The sequence below is a fragment of the Pongo pygmaeus genome, chromosome 18 (assembly GCF_028885625.2).
Source record: "Pongo pygmaeus isolate AG05252 chromosome 18, NHGRI_mPonPyg2-v2.0_pri, whole genome shotgun sequence".
NCBI lineage: Eukaryota > Metazoa > Chordata > Mammalia > Primates > Hominidae > Pongo > Pongo pygmaeus.
In genome coordinates, this window is record NC_072391.2 from 25,048,722 (window position 1) to 25,067,752 (window position 19,031).

The 19,031-nt window shown below is 42.1% G+C and overlaps 1 long non-coding RNA gene across 1 annotated transcript in view; it reads left to right on the plus strand.

Moving 5' to 3' along the window:
- Positions 1-18,827: 18,827 nt before the first annotated feature.
- The window catches only part of LOC134738559 (uncharacterized), a 50,558-nt gene continuing 50,354 nt past the window's right edge, over positions 18,828-19,031 (plus strand). Inside the window, exon 1 of the long non-coding RNA XR_010124340.1 lies at positions 18,828-18,920. This is a non-coding gene — a long non-coding RNA (uncharacterized LOC134738559). The remainder of the gene's footprint in view (positions 18,921-19,031) is intronic.

The following is a 19,031-nucleotide window of genomic DNA, read 5'->3' on the forward strand; positions in this document are numbered from 1 at the left end:
ACTAATGAGTTTGAGCACCTCTTCACATGCTTGTTCACGTTTTAAATTTCAAAATTTCTTTCACACCAGTCCACCTCTTGTGGGATTAGTATCAAATAGATTTATCTTCCTACTAGACATCATTTCAGAGGATTCTGTAAGTGTGGAATCCCTAACACTCAGAGTCCCATACCTCCTCCCTGACTATGAAAGCTAAGGATAGGTGTGCCTATACTGGTATTATCACTAATTGGTTTCCTGTAGAACAGAGGCAGATTCTTCTGTTGGTTGCTGCTGCTACTGCCCATTTCTTTAAGCAGAAGGAGCAGGAAAACAATCTCTGACATCTTCGCATTGTCCAGGATCTTAGAACTAAATCACCTATCCTAACCAGTTTCATGCTCCACAGCCTGTTTTGCTCCCTGACTCAATTTCCCATGTACAGCCTCATGTCTCTTTTTGTACCTGACCCTGGACATTCTTTTGCCCTCTTCCCTGCCTATAACTCATACTTTCCTTCTGTCTGTGTGACGACTCCAATTGCCCATTTATTAGTCAAGTTTTCTGCCTTAGTCCATTCTGGTTGCTATAACAAATTAACACAGACAGGGTAGCATAAACAACAAACACTTATTTCTCACAGTTCTGGATGCTGGGGAGTCCAAGATCAAAGTGCCATCAGATCTAGTGTCTGGCGAGGATCCTCTTCGTGGTTTGCAGAGGGTCATCTTCTTGTATCCTCTCATGTCAGAAAGAGAGCTAGCTAGTTCTTGTGTCTCTTCTTATCAGGGCATCAATCCCTTTCACAAGGGCTCCACTCTTATGAGCTAATTACCTCCCAAAGGCCCTACTTCCAAATACCATCACATTGGAGGTTAGAATTTCAACATATGAATTTTTGAGGAAACAAAAACATTCAGTCCATTGCAGTTCCTTTGGGTGCAAGTAACAGAAAACCCAGTAGGGAAACCATCGGAAAATGACTGGGATATCAGGCAGTTCATGGGTGTTTCAGACATCTAATCCCCGGCAAGAACAGAAGTCAGGAAAATTTGAGGGCTCTCCATAGTGAATTTGTACATCTCCCCTCTGGAGCAGTGACCCCCCCCCCCCGCAAAGTGTTGTGCACACCTCCTTAGGAATGACAAGACGACTAACTGAGATATAGGAAGGAAACATGCAGATTTCTATTTCTACTTAGTATGATCTCATTTTAATTTTTCCTATTTTTGTATGCTTTATAATATACATAATATATTTGTATAATTTAGAAATATAAACATATGCCTATTGTGGCATGTGATCAAAAATTATTTGAAAAAGAATTATGCAAAATGTTGTCCAAGAACCAGCAGAAGGGGCATCTTCTGAGGACTTGTTGGAAATGCATGACCTCAGGTGTCACTCAGACCTATTTCATTTCCACAGCCCTGTGACTTCCCAAATCCAACTCCTAATTTTAGAATGGGGGACTTCTGTTTCCTCCTTCCTCTTCCTTTATCTGACCTCTTTCCCCTATCAACTCCTTCCCCTTCCTCCCATTTAAAACAAATTTTTTTTACTGGGTATATATCCAAAAGAAAATAAATTGCTCTGCCCAAAAGACACGTGCGCTCATATGTTCCTGGCAGCACTATTCACAATAGCAAAGACATGGACTCAACCTAGGTGCCCATCAACAATGGATTGGATAAAGAAAATGTGGTACATATATACCATGGAATACTACACAGCCATAAAAAAGAATGAGATCATGTCCTTTGCAGTAACATAGATGCAGCTGGAGGCCATTATCCTAAGTGAACTAACACAGATACACAAAACCAAATACTGCATCTCCTCACTTATAAGTGGGAGCTAAACATTGAATGCACATGGACATAAATATGACAATAGATACTGGGGACTACTAGAGGAGAGTGTGCAAGAGGAGGGCAAGGGGTGAAAAACTACATATTGGGTACTGTTCTCACTACCTGGGTGATGGGATTAATCATGCCCCAAACCTCAGCATCATGCAATATACCCATGTAACAAACATGCACATGTACCCTCTGAATCTAAAATAAAAGTTGAAATTATAAAAAATAAAACAAGCTTCTATGAGTGTGAATGGATATAGACAGATGGGGACAGAGTGGTGAGAGAGGGTAGTTAAGGAGAGATTGAATGTTTTCTTTACCAGTATTAGCTAGCAAAAATGCCCTATTACAAGTATAAACTCATTATTTTCTTATCACTCACTAGCCCAGGTAACAGGGTCTGGCTTTGTGTCCCTACCCAAATCTCATCTTGAATGATAATCCAAATTCTAAGTCCCATGTGTTGGGGGAGGGACCTCATGGGAGGTGATTAGATCATGGGGGTGGTCCACCCATGCTGTCTCGTGATAGTGAGTGAGTGCTCATGAGATCTGGTGGTTTTATAAGGGACTTTCCCACCTTTGCTCTGCACTTCTTCTTCCTCCCGCCATGTGAAGAAGGATGTTTGCTTCCCCTTCCACCATGATTGTAAGTTTCCTGAGGCCTTCCCAGCCCTGCAGAACTGTGAGTCAATTAAACCTCTTTCCTTTATAAATTACCCAGTCTCAGGTATGTCTTCATAGCAGCATGAGAACAGACTAATACACCAGGTAATTTGGTTTCCTTACCGTGATCAATGTTCCCTATAAAGTGCCACAACTACTCCTGTAGTCTGGTACCTGACCTGGTAGAAACAAACAGCACATTGTATAGGTTTGATCTGTGTCATGCCAGGACATTGGAGAATTCTCATGGGGGCCATTTGTGATCAGGAGCCCCAAAGCCAGTCCAAAGAGCCAATTCACACAGGCACAGGTTTGGGAAGCCATTGATGCCCTATCATCAAACTGCTTAGATATTTGGTTGTGTTTTGTTGGCAACAAACATAATTGCGTTATTTATTCTAAGTAAATACGCAACAATGACCAGTTCAATAGTTTCTGCAATAGAAATGCCCTCCCCCGTGCCTCAAAGTGCATCTCCTAAAAAGACTGAAATACTAGCACATTCTTATTATCAAGGTTAGGCAAATGGCATGACTAAAATTGGCTGAGAGCAAAAGATTCAACTTCTAGGGGCAAGAGTGGGTTATTAGGCCCCTGTGTTTGCCTTGGAGTAGAGTTGACTCTGCCCATATTCCTTTGTGTGGCTCCTGAGGGGGCAGGGACTATTAATATCTGAGGCAGATGTGAGTCCTTACATCATGGGCTAAATAATATCTAAACGGATTTAGGCCTTTGTGCCAGTTCCACAGCCTAATGATGTGCTATCCAATTAAGCCATCCTTCATCTGCCTGTGGAATCTACCCAACTATCTTCCCCTAATGGATCATATTCCCTGCTTCTTTTGTTTTGCAGTTATGATGCCTTTCAAATTTCCCCTCTGCCAAAGGCTTGGCCCCTGAGGCTGTTCCTTACCATTTATTTATTCCTTCTGCCTCAGGCATACTATACATTCTTTTTCCTTGGCTTCACACTGAGCTTTCTCATTATGCAGGTAGCCAAGTCCAAAAAAGCCTGCAGATCTTTTCACACAAAGACTTAGTTGACCATATGGAATTAACTTAATTCAGAAGAATGAGGCTTACCCACCTCCCATGGTGTCCTTCAGGCAGCAATGACAGCTCTATAATCCTAAACCTCCTTCCAGACATGGTAACTTCCTAGATATTACCTCCCAGTGACCCACAAGCCTCTCTCATAATATATAAGATTGACAAGGTTTTACAAACAGACCTTGATCTGTCAGGTTCATCTGCAAAAGGCTAGGTTTTAGGAAATGAATTGCCTGTCAAGATTCTTCTTTAACAGTAAGGAAAAAACATATTTGAGAAATGGGCCAACCAAAGGAATCCCAGTTAATGTTAGGGTATCCAGTTCTGAACTCCTAGATCTATACACTATGCTAGGAAATGTGCTCTTCCTATTGGGTCAGTGCCTCAATAGTATAGATATACTTCAACATGTGTTCCTCCTCCTATCACAGTTGCTAAATAGAGACTTTCTAGCTGCTATCAACTGATGATTTCTGCCCCTACATTTTCTGTGTACTTATAAGTCTCATAATTACACCTAAGGTCCAACATTCCAGGATTGGCTAAGCTTTACCTGGAGACATCTGAACGTGGAGGGTTGTTATATCTCCAAGAATCACTTCCGTAGGAGAAAGTAATATTGATCCATCAATTAATAGTCATTTTTCCTACATATTCATTTAATATAGTTGAAACAAGTGTTGGATACACACCATCTATTTAACTTAGGGATAAGTATTGTATATTGGTTCATTCTTAACCTCGCAGAGCTTTTCTCCCTTCTATGAGAGGTGAACTAGTAAAAAACCATCTTCCTCTTCCCAACTTTCATGGCATGATGAGCTTCCCCAACAGCTGTCTCCAAACCAGCTTTTACTGGTGAAGGGACCAGTAATCTACTTTCACCTGATTTCACTAAATTGGATAAAGTAAATATCAAAAAACAAAAAAGACCTTTTCCCAACAGCATTATTTACATCAATTAACTAAGCAGTTTAGCTTAGCCCACCATTTAAGTGCTCGGTACTTCCTAAGGCCATAAGAAAGAATGAGTTCATGTTCTTTGCAGGGACATGGATGAAGCTGGAAACCATCATTCTCAGCAAACCTAACACAGGAACACAAAACCAAACACCGCATGTTCTCACTCATAAGTGGGAGTTGAACAATGAGAACATATGGACACAGGGCGTGGAACATCACACACTAGGGCCTGTCAGGGGGTCAGGGGCAAGGGGAGGGAGAGCGTTAGGAGAAATACCTAATGTAGATGGTGGGTTGATGGGTGCAGCAAACCACCATGGCACATGTATACCTGTGTAACAAACCTGCACGCTCTGCATATGTATCCCAGAACTTAAAGTATGATAATAAAAAAAGATGAATACTAATAAAAAACAATGATCTGTTATTTTACAGGATAATTTCTCAAAATATTTGTTACACTTATTCTTAATAAACTCAGGCCTGGGTCTTTGGGTCCAGCATCTTATCTTAGAAATAAGCAGGATTGAGTGTATCTTCTATTCTACTGACCGCCATTCTACATGCTTTCATTAAGGGAAAAACAAAGTCCTTTGCAGTTCTTTTTGGTTCTCAATTTTATGGGGAGGAAATAGCTGCAGAGTCGTGCAACTACAACATGTATCTACTCATTCAATAAGCATTCACGTTGAGGACTGCCCATTGCCACAGTCCTGAAAACAAAGACAGAAAAACCTGGTCCCTGCCTGCACAAAAGTGACTTCCCAAACCAAACTATGCCTCAGAGTTCTCTGGAGCATTTATTAAAAATACAGATTCCAGGCTGAACGCAGTGGCTTACGCCTGTAATCCCAACACTTTGGGAGGCTGAGGCAGGCAGATCACCTGAGATCAGGAGTTAGAGACCAGCCTGGTCAACATGGTGAAACCCTGTCTCTACTGAAAATACAAAAATTAGTCAGGTGTGGTGGTATGTGCTAGAGTCCCAGCTACTCGGGAGGCTGAGGCAGGAGGATCACTTGAACCTGGCAGGCGGAGGCTGCAGTGAGCCGAGATTGTGCCACTGCACTCCAGCCTGGGTTCAGAGTGAGACCCTGTCTCAAAAAATAAATAAATAAAAATAAAAGTATAGATTCCAGATTCTCACCTGATTCTCTAGAGGAGCCATCTCCAAAAATGTTTTAACAGAGGTCCCAGTGGATTCTGACACAACCAAGTTTAGTGATCACTATAAGACAAAAATCTGTATCAATGGAAATAGGAGGAAAGAAACATTCAGGATAATGGAAAGGATCCTTTGGTAGCACTTCATATGAGGTTCTGTGAAAGAGAAAACGGGCTTCTCAGTCAGGGTCCAGTCAGGAGATAGGAGTCATACTAGTTATTAGAACAGGAGGAATTTAGCGTAAAAAATCTTTTATGCTATATTTTCTTTTATACTGACATAGAATAACTGTATATGTTTATGGGGTACATGGTGATGTATTTTTAACAGGATATAAAGGTGATAACTAGGTAACTGCAAGATGATAAACAAAACTCTGAGGTATCACAGAAGTAGCCCTTGCAGGAAGCAAGGGCTACAAAAGTAGCCCTTTTGGTGCCCAGAGACTGGGGCACCAAAAGAAGAGATTGGAATTATTCAAACTCAGACACGGGCTGGGTGTGGTGGCTCATGCCTGTAATCCCAGTACTTTGGGAGGCCAAAGCAGGCGGATCAACTGAGGTCGGGAGTTTAAGACCAGCCCAACCAACACGGAGAAACTCCATCTCTACTAAAAACACAAAATTAGCCAGGCATGGTGGCTCATGCCTGTAATCCCGGCTACTCAGGAGGCTGAGGCAGGAGAATCGCTTGAACCTGGGAGGCAGAGGTTGCAGTCAGCCAAGATTGCGCCATTGCACTCCAGCCTGGGCAACAAGAGCGAAACTCTGTCAAAAAAAAAAAAAGACTCAGAAACTCAGAAGAGAGTTCCTCTGGGTCTGGGACCCAAATCTCTGAGGAGAGGGAGCAGTTAGCCAGCTGGTGCCAGTGTTGGAGTCTCCGATGAGACTGGTTTTGTGAGCTTAGAAAAAACTATAGGCTGGACCTGGGATGAAGAAGCCTATTAAGAACATGCTTGCAGCATCAGGAAGCCAACAAAAAGAAGCAGGTCTCTACTTCCTCCTCCCACTTCAAGGTCTCCCACTAGTGCCCCTTATGGACTGAGCCTCACAGGGAGCAGCTGGCACTGCAGAAATGTGAGTCTCAGTCCCAGCATCACAAAGCTGAATATAGAAAGTCGGGTTTGGAGCCCAGAGACAGTAATTTAGTAGCTGCACAGTGGATGAAAAAAGGAAGGGCAATTTACTAGGCAAGCATCATGCTTTACAAATCCCTTACGAGTGGAATTTTATTCAAGTCTCATAATCCTTTGAAGATGAAGCCCAGAGAGGTCAATTCACCCATGAAAGGTCACACAGAAGTACCTAGTGGAGCTGGATGACCCTATTATATGAGTTGGCTCCAGCTGTCACAGAGGACTCAAATTAAGATGTTGTCCTCCCTTTCCTAGTTCTTTTCCCTGGAACCGGCTTTCATTCCACTCTGCCCTCCAGAAGGGCTGCTCCCCAGATGTAGTTTAGTTACATAAGAGGTAGGTTTTCCTTTTCTGATTTTCTAAGTTTACCAGGTGTATTAGTCAGGATTCTTCAGAGAGACAGAACCAATAGGATAGATGACTAAATGGATAGATGACAGATAGATAGATGATGATAGATATAACAGATGATATTACAGATGGATACACAGATAGATAGATGATATGGATAGATGATAGATGATGAGAGATAGATGATATGATAAGATGATAGATAGATAGATAGATAGATAGATAGATAGATAGATAGATAGATAGATAGATAAAGAGGGGGTTTATTAGGGGAACTGGCTCACATGATTAGAGGCTGAGAAGTTCCACAACAGGCCATCTGCAAGCTGGAGACCTGGGATGCTGGTTGTGTGGTTCAGTCCAAGTCCAAGAGCCCCAGAACAAGGGAAGCCATAGGTGTTGACATGGCTTCTATTTTGAAACATTCTCTTCTGTTGGCTTCCAAGACTAGGATGTGGATGTAAGTCCATTTTACCTTCCAGTTCTTCATCAGTGACGGCTCTTTAGTTGCAAGCAACAAAAACAAACACTGGGTGTAAAATAAACTTTTCAGGTTTTGAAGTAGCTCATGGCATGTGGTTGATCCAATAGCATGTTCAACTCCCATCCCCTCTCTGTATCCACAGTTTCTGTGACTTTGTGGATTCTCTCACTTGTTTTAGCCAATGAAATGCTAGCAGTGGTGAGACAAGCAGGAGTTTGGAAAGGCCCTGGCACTCCCCACTCTTTCTCTTGCTCCTCTGCCTGCATCCTGAGAACATGCCCTGCTAACTTGCTGGAGGATGCCATGTTGAACACAGCTGAGTCACCCTAGCTGTCCCAGTGAAGGTTATCCTAGACCACCTGGCCCAATTCCCATTTGACCCCCTACAAACGTGATAGGATCCAGCCAAGACCAGTAGAGTTGTTTAGTTGACCTTCAGCTAACTGCAGATTCATAAGTGAACCTAACCAAGATACAAAAACCCACTTGGTGTTCCATATATTCATGAGCTAAATAAATGCTTAGTGTTTTAAGTCGCTAGATTGGGTGATGGTTTGTCACACAGCATTCTTGTGGCAATAAATAACTGATATATGACATCAAGGCAAAACTAAAGAAGTAGGCCCACAAAAGGACAGGAAAAAGGCAGCACGAAGGATCCATAGGTAGGAACTAGTCAAAAAATTCCTGTCCACTGTCTACTGTCCTCAGAATAAACCAGCTCTACCATTTTCTTTTGTTTTGTTTGTTTGTTGTTGTTGTTTTGTTTTGGGGTGGAGTTTTGCTCTTGTTGCCCAAGCTGGAGTGCAATGGTGCGATCTCAGCTCACAGCAACCTTTGTCTCCCGGGTTCAAGCGATTCTCCTGCCTCAGCCTCCCGAGTAGCTGGGATTACAGGCACATGCCACCACACCTGGCTAATTTTTTGTATTCTTAGTAGAGACAGGGTTTCACCATGTTGGCCAGGCTGGTCTCGAACTCCTGACCTCAGGTGATCTGCCCACCTCAGCCTCCCAAAGTGCTGTGATTACAGGCGTGAGCCAACACGCCTGGCCTCTTTTCTCTTCTTTTTTCCTTGGGATTGGGAGCGTTCCTCCTATCATTCTTCTCAACAGTTAAACCCCAGAGAAATACTCTTATTGGCCCAGCTTGGGACCTGGACCCTCCTCCAGCACCTTGACTGACAACCCCACCAAAACCACATTCCATGGGAAAGGGATGGTTTACTAAAGAAATACTGAAGGGCAGTTAGCAAATACTGGGCATGAATTCTGGGCAGGCAAGAGCAACAGAAGTCCACTACAAGCTCTGGCTCTTCCTCCAGGTTTTACAACATCCACTTTGTTTGTGAGCCAGGACACTAGGAGTGCTGGCCAGTGTTTGGTGATAGACGGAGCATCCAAAAACTTCTCGAACAATTGGAATCATGACACAAAGCTAGCAAGATGAAATTCAATACAGATTAATGGGAAGGCCTATATTTGAGCCCAAAGGAAATAACAGGTGGTAGAGGATACGGTAGGAGTGTTGACACTTACTGATGGCTTGTGTAGAAAAGACTATAAGCTTGAAACAAGTCGACAGTGGGAAAAGATGGCCAAGGAGGGCAGATTGATGCTGGAATGGGCAACAAGGGCAGATTGATGCTGGAATGGCCAAGGAGGGTGGATTGATGCTGGACAAAAGAAAGGGTTAGGGAACTGCTGTAGTGTGGATGTTTGGACCCTCCAAATCTCAGGGTGAAGTTTTATTTCCAATGTTGGAGGCAGGAGGTGTTTGGGTCATGGGGACAGATCCCTCATGAATAGATGAATTGCTTCCATGCAGGGGAGGAGGGCCAGTGAGTTCTTGCTCTATTAGTTCCCATGAGAGATGGCTACTTAAAAAAGAGCCTAGCCCCTCCCTCCCCTCTCTCTTGCCTCCTCTCTCACCATGTGGTCTCTGCACACACCAATTCCCTTTCCCTTCCACCATCAGTGGAAGCAGTCCGAGGCTCTCACCAGAAGCGAATGCTGGCATCATCATGCTTCTTGTATATGCTTCTTGTGCCATGAGCCAAATAAACCTTTTTCTTTCTTTCTTTTTTTTTTTTTTTTTTTTTGAGATGGAGTGTCGCTCTGTCACCCAGGCTGGAGTGCAGTGGCGTGATCTCGGCTCACTGCAAGCTCCGCCTGCTGGGTTCACACCATTCTCCTGCCTCAGCCTCCCGGGCAGCTGGGACTACAGGTGCCTGCCACCACGCCCGGCTAATATTTTTGTATTTTTAGTAGAGACAGGGTTTCACCGTGTTAGCCAGGATGGCCTCGATCTCTTGACCTCGTGATCCGCCCGCCTCGGCCTCCCAAAGTGCTGGGATTACAGATGTGTACCACCGCGCCGGGCTAAACTTCTTTTCTTTATCAATTACCCAGGCTCTGGGATTCCTGTACAGCAACACAAATGGACTAAGGCAGAAACAATGCTCTCCTCTTGAGCACTACCTTTAGCTCTGTATGGCTCACTTGGAATAATAATCGCCCAAGATGGATTGAGAACCTACTGTACACCAGGCACTGTGCTACGTGCTTTACCCGGATTGTCTCAGCAAATCAACACAAGCACACAGTGTTATTATTGCCATCTTACAGGTGAGGTATGTGAAGCAAAGAGAGGTTACATAACTTGCCCAAGGTCAGACAGCTTTGATGAAGCCAGCTTTGCACCCAGGCAAACTTACCCCAGTCATAATCACTAGGTAGGCTGGCTTTCGGGAGATGGGAGTACGACATTCTGTTTTCACGTGGGAGGCAGAAGGAAAGAGTACTTACTTTGTGCTACAAACTTGGTAGGAGCTTTAATGCGCACTAACTTAGGCCCTCCTGGAAGATAAGTATTTGATTCCCCATTTTAAACATGAGGCTTCCTAGGAAAAAAACTAGGGCATCTTTGGATCAGTAGCTGAAGTAATTGGTGCACTTTCGCCTAAATGAAACAGAATTCAGGACATATTTGGGAGTGGGGCAAATATTTGAAGGTTGTTAGGATTAAATTTGTTTTGTTTAGTTTCAGGAGGATGGAGTTAGGACAACAGACAGAATTTATAGCAACATAACCTTGTCTCAAAGTTATAAAGGTTTTTCTGATATGGATTACCAATTCTTGTAATCGTACTAAATATAATAATACAAATACTATACCATTTACTGAGCATTCATTATGTGCTAACAATGTCACATCATGATATATAAAGCCAGTTTAGTAATAAAATCACAATAACAGTTGTAATTAAGTATTTATGCCAGTCACTGTGCAACAACTTTAAATGGTAGATGCTATTATCTTTATTCTATAAATGATAAAACAAAGCACAGAGAAGCTGAGTAAATATACTCAAGGTCACACAGCTAGCAAGAGATCGAATCTGTATGTGAATTCAAACTTCCTGACTCCAGACCAGAGTTCCTAACAAGCATGGCTTCACTGTTCCCCCAAGGAAAGCGGTGAGGAATGGTGGACGGATTGTTGGGAAACACTAGAGTTCCAGCAGCATCCAGTGTGGGATTGTCCTGGTGGAAATCTAAGGCTTCTCCCACCGTGGGAATCTAAAGACCAAGAGCAGCGACCTGGGCGAGTGAGAACAGATGAACTTACACCAATGGGCTCTCCAGGGACTCCTCCCCCAGGCCCCTGGGTCCAGGCTCCGACGCCCCGTGCACAAAAGCTCCAGCCCTGCTGAGACCACTGTGCATGTGTTTTATTAAAAGGAAGTGTTTACCCGGCCTACTCCTGGCAGGGCTGCGGCAGCAGTTTATTAGGACTTCATTTGGAGTGTAAATTGATGCCGGTTTATAAAAAGGCTCTGCAGAGCAGCTCCTTCGGGATGGCCCCAATCCGCAGCACGGGGCAGGCAAGGCTTTAACTAAATCATTGATTTCCCTCCGGAAGGAGCAGCCAGAGATGAGCCACTCATTTTGCTGCTTAGCTGCTGTCTCCTCGGCACCTGGAGGGCAAAGGTGGCAAGATTCCCCCTTACCTCCTGTCTCCATCTCTGTACACACACACACACACACACACACACACACACACACACACACACACACTGCTAACTTCTCTGAGTGCCTATACCACTCTAGAAGGCCAGTAAGGTCTGAAGATTACTCCAAGGAGCATTTGAAAGCACGCTGCCTGTTGGTTGTGTGGGTGTTTTAGGTACAGTGTGTGGTGGGGATGGCAAGCCTCATCTCCAGCATGAAACAGCTTTGGGTCCAAAGGTGACTTTGGGCATGGGTTGCCAGATTCAGCAACTAAAAATACAGAATACACGGTTAAATTTGAATTCCCGATAAACAATGAATAATTTTTCGGTATAAGTATGGAACAAGTTTAATTGAAATTTGAATTTCATCTGGCGGCACTACCGTGGGCAGGGGATGGTTCTTTAAGCCTTAGTTTCCTCATCTATAGAATCTCATGCAAGATAATGTCTGTAAAGTACTTGACACAATGTCTAGCATGGTGTCAGTGCTTGACAAATGTTATCTGCTATGTTATTATTACTGTTATATTTTTATATAATCCAATCTGCAGCCTGCTGTGGTCATTTGTTTACATCTTTATTATTAGACTGTGAACTTCTAGACTCTCTAGAATACCAAGTCTATCCTAATTTTTATATCCCTAAAGTGTAGAGAGCTCCTGAAACAGATTAGGTTTATATGCTAAATAATTTAATTGATTATGAGTTTAACTATTGCAAAACATCAAGAGCCAGTGAATGAAAAATCAGTGATCCTAGGAATATTTACTCCAAAAGTCAAAATATCCAACTTTTTAAAAGAAACAGAAAGATTTGCTTTCTGTTGACACGCATTTATAGTATCACAGTTAAGATATTATGGACTCCTGAGATCATCTGCCATGGTTCAAATTCTGTTTCCTCCTCTCTGGTTCTCAGTTCCCTCATCTCTACAATGCAGATAATAATGGTAGCTATCTCATAAAAGTTTGTGCACATTCAAACATATAGAATGCTTATCACAGTGCCAGGCACATAGAACTTGATGCTCAATGAATGGTGGCTATTAATTCATGCCAGCTCTTGCCCTGTGTTACCAGGAAGAGATTGGCAGGACCACAGGGAGGACAGGAAGGAGAGGGCACAGTGGAAAGAGGGGGGAACTACAGGATCGGTTTGTCCACAACCTGGAGGCCATAGCAGGGATAGCCCAACTATGTCCTCAGAGGGAAACCAGAGACTGCCTTAAGGGAGCCTGAATAACGAACACGTTGTGTTGACAGCAGAGGCCCATGACTCCTATCGCCATCTGACATATTTGCTTAGTGTCTATCTAGACCCCTACAAGAAAGTAAACTCAGTGGTAGAAGAAAGTTTTTTTATTTATTTTTGTTTGTTTACTGGAATATTCTAAAAGAACATTGGGCACAGAGTGGGTGTTTCAGTCAGTTACTGCCACAGTCACCATGTTGCACAACAAACTACCCCAAAGCTCAATGATTTATTCAAGGAACATTTATTCTCAAGCTCATGAATCTGCAGGCCAGCAGGATTTCAGGTTACCCAGGAAGCTCTGCTTCAGGCTGCAGCTCAGCCTTGCTTGGCTCCAGGCTGTGCACGAGTTCAGGTCTGACCAAGTGTACTTGTACTGGGGCCCAGGAATAAGGGGCGGCAGCCACGTGGGAGAAAGCTCTTGTCATGGTAAATCACTGGACACAGTCAAATGCAGTCACGTCAATGGTGCAACCGAGTATGGAGCCTGAGCTTACATCAAATCTGCTACTTCCTCATTGGCAAGTCACATGGTCAAGTTCAACATCAATGAGGTGGAAAAGTAAACTCCCCGGCAACAGAGGGAGGCAGATGAGAGTAAATGATACTCCCTAATATACTCGCTAAGAAGTATTTGTTGGATGAATGAGCTAACTTCAAAGGTAAGAGAAAATTCCATTCCCTCCTTCCTTACCTACAGGACTTCTCTCTTCATTATTTGCTAACTCTATTTCTTCCTCCACCCTTACCCTACATCCTCTGTAGACATTCTCATCTCAAACTCAAAGGGAGGGAAGAAGGAAAGCGGAGATGAGAGAGGAAAGAAAGGAAAATTAAAATACAAAATCTCTCACAACCTTACTTTATTGTCCTTCCCTTAAAGATGATTGTTTATAAAGATATGCAATCTAAAACATTGACAAGCTGTACATTTCACCCACCAGATTGACAAAAACAAAGACTTTGATAGAACAAGATATCCCAAGGGTGTGAAGTCATAGGCATACACATTCCTGGTAATGAGGCAGCCTCTTTGGAGAGAAGTCTGAAAATACCTCTCAGAATTTAAAATACACTTACCAACAGACTCAGCAATTCTCCTTCTAGGAATTTGTCCAACAAAAACCCGTACATGAGTATTTTTTAACATTGTAGAATAATGGTCATTACAACAATATTTGCAAAAATAAAAAGTTATCCATAGTACAATATGGCCATATAGTAACATACTACTTAGGCAATCAAAGAATAAAGTTGATCTATATGTTGTGATTTAGAAAGTTCTCCAAGGTACATTAAGTTGGGGGGTGTTGAACAGTGTAAAGACTGTGCTGTTGTGTGTGTATATGTTACATATGCTGTTTCCACAAGGATGGATGAGAAACTCCTTATAGCAGTTGCCTCTTGGGGAGAGAACTGGAGAAGAAGGAGGTTTCTGGAACGAGAGACAACTTTTCATTGTATGGCATTTTGTTTTATTGACTATTGTGCCATGTGCATTAATTACTGGTTTAACTTTTAAGTAGTGCTAAAAATATTTGGGGACCAACCGAAAATATTTTAAATGCTTTTTTCTAATTACAAAATAATACATTCTGAGTGCGTGTTATTAAAAAGTCAAAAAATACAACAGATGTCAGCAAGGATGCAGATAAAAGGAAATGCTTATACGCTATTGGTGGGAATGTAAATTAATGCAACCTCTATGGAAAACAGTATGTAGATTTCTCAAAGAGTTAAAAATAGAACTACCACGCAATCCAGCAATCACTACTGGATATTTACCCAAAGGAAAAGAAATCATTACATAAAAAAGATATCTGCACTCATATGTTTATCACAGCACTATTAACAATAGCAAAGATAATCAACCTGAGTGTCCACCAGTGGATGACTGGATAAAGAAAGTGTGATACATATATGGCTAAAAAAGGAATGAAATCATGTCTTTTGCAGCAACAAAGATGGAATTGAAAGCCATTATACTCAGTGAAATAACTCAGAAACAGAAAGTCAAATACCACACGTTCTCACTCATAAGTGGGGGCTAAACAGTGGCTCCACACGGACATACAGAGTGAAATCATAGACATTGGAGACTCAAAAAGGAGGAGTGGGAAGGCAGGTGAGGAATAAGAAATTACTTATTGGGTACAATATACATTATTCAGGTGATGGTTACACCAAAAGCCCACACTTCACCACTACACAGTGTAACCATGTAACAAAACTGCATTTGTACCACCTAAATCTATAAACTCTAATAATAAGAACACATTCTGACAAAGAAAAAGAATGCAAAACAATTTTTAAAAACAAGAAAAGAAAAGACACTAGCCAGAACCATTGGGGTCAGGCTCAGTGGCGTATGCCTGTAATCCCAGCACTTTGGGAGGCTGATTCAGACAGATCACTTGAGGCCAGGAATTCAAGACCCGATATAACCATTGGTAACATTTTGGTTGATATTCTACTATTTCTGTATATATATTTTTTGAGACCGGGTCTCACTATGTTGCCCAGGCTGGTCTTGAACTCCTGGACTCAAGTGACCCTTCCTCAGCCTCCAGAGTAGCTGGGACTATAGGCACATGCCACTGTGCCTGGCTTCTACTATTTCTTTTTCAATACACAGAAGCTTTTTTCTGCAAAATGCTAATGTTTGTATGTTTTTTAAAAATTAACCATATATTGGTCACAGTTTCTCACATCATTAAAATAAGCTTCTAAATCTGTGGTCCCCAACCTTTTTGGCACCAAGGACCAGTTTCATAGAAGACAATTTTTCCATGGACTGGGGCAGGGTTGGGGGAGGATTCTTGGATGAAACTGCACCTCAGATTATCAGGCATTGAATCCTCATAAGGATTGTGCAACCTAGATCCCTCGCATCCACAGTTTACAACAGGGTTTGCCCTCCTATGAGAATCTAATGCTGCTGATGATCGACAGGGACGGAGCTCAGGTGGTAGTGCTCATTCAGCCGCCGCTCACCTCCTGCTATGCAGCCCGGTACCGGTCCCAGGGGTTGGGGACCCCTGTTCTAAACTTTGATGGTCACAGTAGGGATATCCTATAATGTAATTTAATTAGACCCTTACTGTTAGACATTTGGTTGCTCCAGATTTTTTAAGTGTTATAAATAATGCAGCAGTAAACATCTTGTATGTGCATCTTGGATTATTTCCCCAGTGAAAATTCTTTGCTGTGAAATTCTGGGTCAAGAACTAGATGTATCTGTTTTAATCTACATTAACACAGAAAAAAAGTTTATGTTAAGAAAAAACAAGATGAAATAACATGATTCATTTTTGCATATGTATAAAGAAAATACACAATACACAATTTATATATGTACATATATCTCTATGTATATACCTATATATGTATCTGTATATAGATATAGGTATCTATGCCTTTACCTATATATTTATGATATAAAAGATTTAGAAGATACACACCAAAAAGTTAACAATCCTCTTCTCAACATGGTGGAATCTGGAGTCATTTTTATTTTCTTCCTTTTGCTTCTATTTTCTAAAATGTTTATTGTAGTGGATGCTGTGGTGTGCCACCCAGATCCCCACTGCTGGCCTGAGGAACTCCTTCCTCAGCTGCTGGGAACATTAGCCACTAACAATTCAGCTGAAACACTTTCCAAGAATTGTCCTCAGCTGAGAGCAGCCTCACCCAGGGTCACACACCTTTCTTGGGGATATCAACATCCAATAACTGATCCCTTTCCCTAATCCCAGTTCCCGAGTTTTCCCGGGATAAGCTTAAGCCACTGTTGCAACTGCATCATAGCCCAATTTCTTCCTCTGCCAGGCCTGCTTTCCTCCCTCCCTGAGTTGTGTGATTCCAAGGGTACTCCCTAGTAAACTGTATGCAAATTCCTCTCTTAGAGTCCACTTTCCAGGTTAGCCGAACTACAACATGTAAAAGGAACACTTACTAATTTGGCAATGAGTAAAACTTTTAATTAAAAAATTGTTTTTCTTTAAAAATACCCTCCTGGTTTGGGTCAGATGACCTTCCACTATGAAAAATTGTCCACTCTCCAAAGTGACCAGTGATGTAGTATGATATCTTCCCCAGGTCACACTGGGAAAAGTACTGAAGGCAATTAATCAATTAGTCTCTTCATCTTCCAATAAATCCCCTTCCAGTGGTGCCTGACCCTGACCAGCTGACATTTCCATAACCCACTTGCCATCTTACGTGTGTTAAATGACTTCTCGTTTTCCTAAACTTGGAGATTTTAATCTCGTATATTAAGCCAGCAGGGCCCAGTAATTCCCTGAATGCATTTTTATTGACTTTGTAAATCAGACTTCCCCACATCAGGAACTGTGACCAGGAAAGAGGTGTTTGTCTGTGAAATTGGCTGGACACAGACCATTGACTGTGATGATAACCAGTGATTTGTGAAGCCAGATAGACAAGCCACATGCACTAAGCAGATTAAAATATAACAAAACAAAAAGGTTCCATTACCAGGAATACTGTCAAAGGGCAGCAGGATGTTTGTGATAAAAGACAGAAAACAAACTAATTCCAAGTCTGGAAGGCAGCCCAAAATAACACTTTGCTGTCTCTTCAGTCCGCCAAAGAGAAAGTGTGGGAATGCTAAACACAGCTAAGTAAACCAATTTCTGAAAGCTCTTTAGCAAAAGTCAGAGAAAGCTTGGCTCTCTCCCCACCTGGGCTCTTATTCACAAGGTTGTTCACACCTCCTTGCCGTCTGTGACAGGAATTGTTTACAAAAAGGTGCAGTAACAATTTTAAACAGGTTCAAAGAAGGACACTCTTCTGCGGGTCTCCCTCTCACTGAAAATAAAAATCAAATACAATCTAAGTAGTCTGTCACCAGTTCTGACTTCATCTTTTGTTATTCTCACTCTTAACCCACTCCTTGCCAGCCACATTGGCTTCTTGGCTATTACTCCACTAACACTAGCACATTCTGGCCTCAGGGTCTTTGAACTTGCTGTTCCTCTTGCCTGTCATGCTCTTCCCACAGACATCTCCAATTCTGCCTTACTCACTTCACTCTGATAAATGCAATGCCAGGTGATTTTGTCATTGTGCAAACATCATTGAGTGTACTTACGCAAACCTAGACGGTAGAGCCTCCTACACATCTAGGCTACATGGCATATAGCCAATTGCTCCTAGGCTAAAAACCTGCACAGCATGTTGTGGTACTGAATACTGTAGACAACTGTAACACAATGGTAAGTATTTCTGTATCTAACCAAAGAAAATGTGTGGTAAAAATACGGTATTATAATCTTACGGGATTAAGTCTGTCTGTCATTGACCAAGACATTGTCATGCAGCACATGACTGTATTTATTGTGAACTGATATCATATTACAATATTTGTATGCTTGCTTGTTTATTTTAAGCCTTGTTACTCCAGAGAAAAGAATTGTCTCTTTTGTTCACTGCTATATCCCCAGTCCCTAGCACAGTAAATGCTCAAATATTTGTTGAATAAATGAATTATGTATTTTTTACTTCCTTTTCTTTTATCTCCGTCTAAATGACCTAATTCATTCATATATTTGTTCAACAAATGTTTGTTGAGGACCTACAATAAGCCAGGCATTGTGCTGAGTGCTGGCTCTTATAAGGATTATATGATGATATGTATAAAACTGTAATGCTCAGTTAAAATTTAAGGTGCAACTTGGTAATAGTGTCCAAGACAGTTGTTGAAAAGAATTGTATTTGTGTCTTTTTGCTAGACTAAATAGGAAGATAAGTATCTTGCATTTAATGACAAAATGATTATCCACAATTGCTTAACCTCCTCCTCTGGATTAACTATTCACACTCTATTACATCCTGGACCTTGTCTTGCCTGTACCATCTCTGATCGTAACTTCTGGTCTTTCCAAAGCAGAGGCTGCTGACTGTCCATCACTGCTAATTCTCTGCAGATACTTGGCTGCTTAGCTGAGATGACATCTACACTTCCCAGCATCCCTTGCAGGTTGGTGCCTACACGTGACTAATTCCTGCTCAATGGATGTGAGCTCAAGTGATGTGTCCATTTTTTAGTTGTCTAGACCAGCAATATCCAACAGAAACATAACGTGAGCCA